The sequence below is a fragment of the Microcaecilia unicolor genome, chromosome 1, assembly GCF_901765095.1.
Source record: "Microcaecilia unicolor chromosome 1, aMicUni1.1, whole genome shotgun sequence".
Taxonomy (NCBI): Eukaryota; Metazoa; Chordata; class Amphibia; order Gymnophiona; family Siphonopidae; genus Microcaecilia; species Microcaecilia unicolor.
The window spans coordinates 362,317,307-362,325,231 of NC_044031.1; positions in this window are offsets into that span (position 1 = coordinate 362,317,307).

The following is a 7,925-nucleotide window of genomic DNA, read 5'->3' on the forward strand; positions in this document are numbered from 1 at the left end:
TGATGAAGCTGCAGTGTAGTAAATTTAAAATGAATCAGAGGAAATGTTTCTTCACTCAACGCATAGTTAGACTCTGGAATTCATTGCCAGAAAAAGTGGTTAAGGCGGTTGACTTAGCGGATTTTAAAAAAGGTTTGGATGGCTTCCTGGAGGATAAGGCCATAGAATGTTATTCAATGGACATGGGAATAATCCACTATTTCTGGGATGGGCGGGACAAATTGTTTGTTCTTTTGGCCGCTGTCAGAGATAGGGTGCTGGGCTCGATAGACCCTTGGTCTGTCCCGGCATGGCAATGCTTATGTACTTATATGTACTTATCATTTCGAACATACCTAAACCTCCACTACCCAAACTGCAAAGGACTTAAATACAAAGCAACCTATGTATCCAGCTTCTCCTATATAAGCACGCAACTATGGAACGCATTTCCAAAAGCTGTGAAAACAACCTATGACCACCTAAACTTCAAGAAATCACTAAAAACCAACCTGTTCAAAAAGGCATACCCCACCAACCCAACATAAATACCTATACTCTACAACACAGCAAAACCTTCCCTCTCCTTGATCCCCATTGTACCTGAAACACATGTACTTTTATTCGACCACTATATCACCTTGTATTTGTTTCTCTACCAGACTTGGCGATTGCCTTTACAGTACTATGTACCATTGTACCTGAAACGCAAATACCTTTATCCGGCCACCTTATCAACTTGTATTTGTTTCTCTACTGGACTTGACGATTGCCTTGACGATTGCCTTTATGTAAGCCACATTGAGCCTGCTAATAGGTGGGAAAATGTGGGATACAAATGTAACAAATAAATAAAATAAATAAATAAATAAAATACGGTATTTCAAAATCCATGCTTATATATGCACTTCACCCAAACTCCATCTCTGTGCATGTCCAAAGGTAAAGTATACAACATGATATCTTAGAAACATAGTATAGAAAAATGAAGGCAGATAAACACCATATGGCCTAATCAGTCTTCCTATCCATGACATCTACTGTTTCTTCCTCTCCCTTATAGATCCACTTAGCTCTTTTAATGATATGCAGTATATCAACTAAAAAAAAACAAACTTGAACCTTTATATTTATCCCAATCTTCTTTGAAATCAGAAACAGTCTTCATCTTTACTGCTTCCACCAGGAGGCCATTCCATGAATTCACCACCATTTCCATAAAGACATATTTCCTTAGGTTACTTCTGAGTCTTTCTCCTTTCCACTTCCTCCTATACTTTCACATTTTAGAGCTTCCTTTCAATTGAAAGAGACTTGCCTCTTGTGTGTTTATGTCCCAGAGGTATTTAAATGTCTCTATGATATCTCCTTTCTCCTGTCTTTCCTCCAAAGTATACATGGAGGGGCATAATCGAAAGGGGTGCCCAAGGTTTCCTAAGGACGTCCTCGCAGGACGTCCCCCGGTGTGATGGGAAAACCTGTATTATCGAAACAAGATGGGCGTCCATCTTTCGTTTCAATAATACGGTCGGGGGACGCTCAAATCTTGACATTTTGGTCGTCCCTAGAGATGATCATTTCTGATTTTCGGCGATAATGGAAACTATTTATTTATTGCATTTGTATCCCACATTTTCCCACTTATTTGCAGGCTCAATGTGGACGCCCATCTCAGAAATGACCAAATGCAAGCCATTTGGTCGTGGGAGGAGCCAGCATTCATAGTGCACTGGTCCCCCTCACATGCCAGGACACCGACCGGGCACCCTAGGGGGCACTGCAGTGGATTTTAAAAATTGCTCCCAGGTACGTAGCTCCTTTACCTTGTGTGCTGAGCCCCCCAATCCCCCCAAAACCCACTCCCCACAACTGTACACCACTACCATAGCCCTTACAGGTGAAGGGGGGCACCTATATGTGGGTACAGTGGGTTTGTGGTGGGTTTTGGAGGGCTCACATTTACCAGCACAAGTGGAATAGGTAGGGGGGGATGGGCCTGGTTCCGCCTGCCTGAAGTGCACTGCACCCACTAAAACTGCTCCAGGGACCTGCATACTGCTGCGATGGACCTGACTATAACATTTGACGCTGACATAGAGGCTAGCACAAAATATTTTTAAAGTTCTTTTTTGAGGGTGGGAGGGGGTTAGTGACCACTGGGGGAGTAAGGGGAGGTCATCCCTGATTCCCTCTGGTGGTCATCTGGTCAGTTCGGGCACCTTTTTGTGGCTTAGTCATAAGAAAAACTGGACCAGGTAAAGTCTTCCAAATGCTCATCAGGGAAGCCCTTTTATTTCCATTATGGATCAAGGACACCCATGTGTTAGGCATGCCCAAGTCCCGCCTTCGCTACGCTTTCGACATACCCCCGGGAACTTTGGTCATCCCCACGACAGAAAGCAGTTGAGGACGCCCAAAATTGGCTTTTGATTATGCTAATTTGGGTGACCCTGTGAGAAGGACGCCCATCTTCCGATTTATGTCGAAAGATGGGCGTCCTTCTCTTTTGAAAATAAGCCTGATAGTGCATACTTTTATACTGTCAGTATTTTATAAGAGATCGTGTACATTTATTTACATTTACATATTGGAATGACTTTATAAAATTACTTCCTATGTGTAAAATGCTTTGACTTTTATGGAAGAAAGGATGATTGATACATGAAAATAAATACATTTACTTATTTATTTCTTTTAAATACTTCTACTAAGTAGTTTCCATAAAAATATACATATTAAAACACAAAATAAAAATGACAAAGATACATATTCATTAACATATTTAACATAAAGTGCTGCCATCACAAACTCCCCAACTCTACACAGCCCATCAGAAAAAAAAGCTTAAACAAAAAGCTGTGCTTTTAACATTTTCTTAAATTACTGACAACTAGTAGTTATACGCAGCTGACCAGGCAAAACATTCCACATAAGCGTTCCTGCAATTGAAAAGGCTTATAGACTGACTTGCTAAAACCCATTGGGACAGATAATCAAGGGAAGAGTTATCAAGGTGTAGTAAAGGGTGAGAGTCGCCAATCTGTGTTATCTCAGCACTGCAGGTTGCTGACTTCTGTGGTAAATAAATAATGCTACTTGCAAGCCACCTTGTATAGGGAAACATAACCTTAGGAGTATTACTGTGAGATTCTAACTAGTGGCCCCATATTGGCTGGTGGTGCCAGCAAGGGCAGGAGTGAATGAGGATTGCTCTTGCCCAGGTACTCACTAGCAGGGACGTAGCTGCTATGGGGCCACGGGGGCCTGGGCCCCCATAGATTTGGCCCTGGACCCCCCTGCAGACGACCCTCTCAACCTCCCTCCCGCCGCCAACCTGTCGTCAACCCGCCATCGCCAACCCGCCGTCTGCTACCTTTGCTGGCAGGGGACCCCAACCCCCGCCAGCCGAAGTCTTCTTCCTTCGTTTGGTTTCTGAGTCTGATGTCCTGCATGTACAATGTGCAGGACGTCAGACTCACAGAAACAGAACGAAGCCTTGCGATCTGCAGGGCGTCAGACTCAGAAACCAAACGAAGGAAGAAGACTTCGGCTGGCAGGGGTTGGGGTCCCCCACCAGCAAAGGTAGGCGACGGCGGGTGACGGCGGGCAGGGTCAAGAGGGTCGTCGGCAGTGGGGGCTCAAAGTTGTTGGTGTTGGTGCTGGTGCTGGCGGCAGCGGGGGCGGGGGGTGTCAGCAATGGCAGGGGGGTCGGCGGTGCCAGGGGGGGGGCTAAAATGTGCCCCTCACCTTGTGCTCTGGACCCCCCTCCCGCCGAATGGCTACACCCCTGCTCACTAGATCACCAAAAATATGCTGGGTCTTTTGGGGTGTGGGCCTTTTTATAGAGGAGCTAGAGTCTTGATTGTGGGTCAAAGATGGTTATCTTGGGGAAAGGGTCATGACTGAGGAGGTGGAGATGGTGATCAGGCTGTGGATCAGATGGTTGTTGGTCTTGATTGGGTGAGGGACAGCTCCAATGGCCTCTTTAAGATGAGGTCTTGGAGCATCAGGCTCATGGTGTGCACCTGTGTTCACTGCATGCCGTGTGGTTGAATGTAAATAGTAATGAGCTTCATTATTTGCATGTTTTACAGGTCATTACTATTTAATCCATGGTGACTTAAATAGCTCTTCATTAGAGCAAGACAACCTGCTATTATTTAGTGTCCCAAAATGGAGCAGTGCCTCTGAATATTGGCTCTGAGAACCCAGGCAAAATTTGAGCAGTCTGGGAGTGGAGACAGGGTGCAGTCAGGAGTTATGAAGGCACCGGCATATCTAACCAGGAAAGTTGGACTGTTAAAAAAAAAAAACAGTTTTAACTTTATCTAGTTAGGTATGCGGGTATGGCACTGAATATCAACCATACCTGCATAAATTCTGAGTGCTGCTGCTGACCCAGTTATGTTCAGACGTGGCTTGCCGTTTAATATCTAGCTTTATCTTAGATGACAGCTTGTAAAGTTTAGAAAAACAGTCAATGCTGGAAGATAAATATTGACCTAATAAAGTAGAAACCAAGAGAACGGGACTCAACAAAAATAGTAGAGGCAAGAGAAGTGAGCAACTATCAGGACTCAGGAAGGGAATCTCAAGATTCTGTGCTTCTACCCCCAGAGAAGCCTCAACCCTTGCACTTGAATCTCTAGGATCTGAAGACCTGATATAAATATCCATGGGTCTAGGGTTACCATACATCTGGATTTCCCCAGATATGTCCTCCTTTTCAAGGTACTGTCAAAGGTACAGATGTTTTTTCCCCAGCCAGCCCATTTGTCTCGCTTTCTGGGCTGGTGGCTGTCCTTCTTATTGTCAGGATTCCTGGACATACTCTGACATACTTATCTTATATAATAAAACGCACCTCCAACATTCTGAAGCTGACTGCATGGCTGAGGCATTCCTGCTCTCTGTATCCATCTCCTGAATTGACATCACGTACTTCTGGGTTCGTCACAAGCAGAAGTGACCAACCACATGAGGTTTCTCGGCTTCAGAATGTTGGAGGTACATTCTATTAAATAGGATTGGTCAATTCCTTGAAGCACAGCCAGAGCTCAGCATCCTGCACAGCAACGCTCAGACACCAGAGAGAGGGAGGGGGGGGGGGCTGACACCAGAGAGGGGGGGAGGTATCTCTGTCACACACACACTCTCTCACACACTCTCTTTCTCTCACAGCCAATGTCTTTCTGTCTCTCACTCTCACACACTGTCTCTCACACACTCTGTCTCACACAGTCACTCACACACTCTCTTGGTCTCATACACTCAGTCTCACAGAGAGTCTGTGTCTCACACACACTCTCTCTCGCACACACTGTATCTGTGTGAAACACACACTCTCTCTCTCTCTCACACACTGTCTCACATAAGCACTTGCACACACTCTCATTTTCACACACACACTCTCTCTCACACAGACACACTCGCACCCAGACTTACTCTCTCTCTGTCTCACACACACACACTCGCACATTCACTCTCTCTCTCTCACACAGTCACTCTCACACACACTCTCTCAAACATACACACTCCAAGGAAAACCTTGCTAGCGTCCATTTCATTTGTGTCAGAAATGGGCCTTTTTTTAACTAGTATTAATATGAAACCAGCTTGACATAATATTAAACCAGCTTCTGACCTCTGAGAACTTCCCCCTCCCCTTTAGGAATCAGAGGATGGCAAAATGGACCAAATGGTGTTGAGCTGCATGCTAGCCCTGTGTTTAATTACTCCTGATTAACATACCTTTTGTTCCATCTGGGAACAGAGCTCTCTTTGAGAACAAAGGAGGTCAGACATAGAGGTTCCATCACTAGGGACTTCAAAGAGGTACAACCTGTGAAAATAGTCACCTTCCTGACTTCAGAAAGCAAACTGGAGTTTGGCTGGGAAGGAAGATAAGTGTTTTGATCTCTTTCTGTTCTGGAGGTATAAAGGAGAGCACATGGTGCTCAGGGCACTTCTCTCTGTCCAGGGCACTGCTCTCTGTCCGGGGGCACTTCTCTCTCTCTATCTTTCTCCCTGCAGCAGAGTGCACAGGACTCTGCTGGGCTGCCTTTGCTTCTTCTTTTTCTTTCTCTGTACACCTCCATCTTTAGTCCCCAGAGCACATGGCTCTGCTGGCTTAACTGTTCTTTCTCTTACTCTAAACACACACCCAGAGTCAGCCTTGTACCTTTTACCTGTACTAAGTGTTATGAACCTATACCTATATGCAAACATAATATACTATATATAGCCAAACCCGTGTGGATTGAGAACCCACTGCCTCTGTGAACTGGACCCGGGACCAACTCTAGACAATGATTGCTGACATTTGGGGGCTCGTCTCGGTTTTACTAGAGGCTCTCCAGCTGGGTAAGTAAGAAAATTTATTTTTGCTCTCTGCATGCTTGCATATGTACTTCTAGCCTTGTTAGTGGGATTGAACATTGAAGTAATTTAATGCTGTGTTTGGGGCTGCTCAGAAAAGACTGATAGATTTTCCAACTTTATTGGAAGGGGTACCAAGTTAAAAAGTCCCACATTTTTAAACACTACATATCTGTCTTTGGTAATCACTTAATTTACTGTCATGCTGACACTTATCTCCTCCACTGAACCTACTGTAGTGTACCTTGGTGGTCTACTGACCTTTTTGGGGCAGGAAAGAATGCTACCTCCCTGCTTTAAATCTTGGCAGCCATTTTCAAGAAGTGGCAGCAGTGAGCAGGTCAGCAGCAGTGGGCAGGAAAGAGTGGGGTTCTTTCCTGCCCAGAAGAGGCCACTAGACCACCAGGGCTGTAAGGTAGGCCCAGGAGGGGGGAGAGAGAGAAGGGGACAAGCTGCACATGGATAGGAGGGAGAAAAGGGGGCAAGCTGCTTGTGGATGGGAAGGAAAGGAAAGGAGGACATGCTGTTCATGGATGTTTGCTTTTTTGTAAATGTATATCTTTTCTAATTTTATTTATTTATTTATTGCACTTGTATCCCACATTTTCCCACCTTTTTGCAGGCTCAATGTGGCTTACAAAGAACTGTTATGGCATTGCCATACCAGGGTAAAGAATACAATTTGTATTACAAAGAAGTCATAGAAGACAAGAGGATCTGGTCAAGCAGTTATTGAAAGATACATTCTGGATACAGATGGAGAGGTTTTGTGTTGGGTTCTCATGGTAGGCCTTATTAAAGAGACAGGTTTTCAGAGATTTGTGGAAATTAATAATTAATTAATTTTTCACAGCAAAATCTAGAAACTTTCACAATTTCTGACACTTTTGCATAATAGAATATTGTCCATAACACTGTGTTAGATTTAAAGGGAAGACAGGTGGCCTAGTTTACATGGACAAAGCAATGAGGCATAACGTTAGTCTACTGAACTAACCGAGACTATTCACATCATTAACAATCGCCCAAGGTGTAGCTTATAAAGGCAATACGGTCTTTAGCTTTAAAGAGGCAAGAAAATCTCCTTTGGTAAGTGTGTGACTGAAAATTTCAGCTAACAGTGAGCATTTCATTTTGTAAAAGAAAGTATAAAACTTTGAAACCCACTCTTAAAAAAAAACATATACAAAACAAAAAGAGGTATGAACGAAACACTGAACGTTTTCCAGTAAGACCACAAACATCGCTGGCCAAGGCATTCTGAAAGGGTTGACCCTGGGTAGGTCATAAGGTGATCAAATACCAGAAAAGTGTCCAGGACTCTCAGAATTCATGGCACTGTCTCCCAGAAATTCTGCATAGCTTAGGCCACAGCTGCAGGCTGCATTAGTTTTCAGTTACCCCGCCATCAACTTTGTCTTTTGGGACAAATTTCAGCGAACTGCTGAATATTCAGAACCGGGACTGGCCCTCCTTCGGCCCATCTTTGATGAATTCATGAATTTATTGTTTAGTCCACAGAAGAAAATACACTTCTGTTACTTTTACCAGTATTTTCATTGCTTATA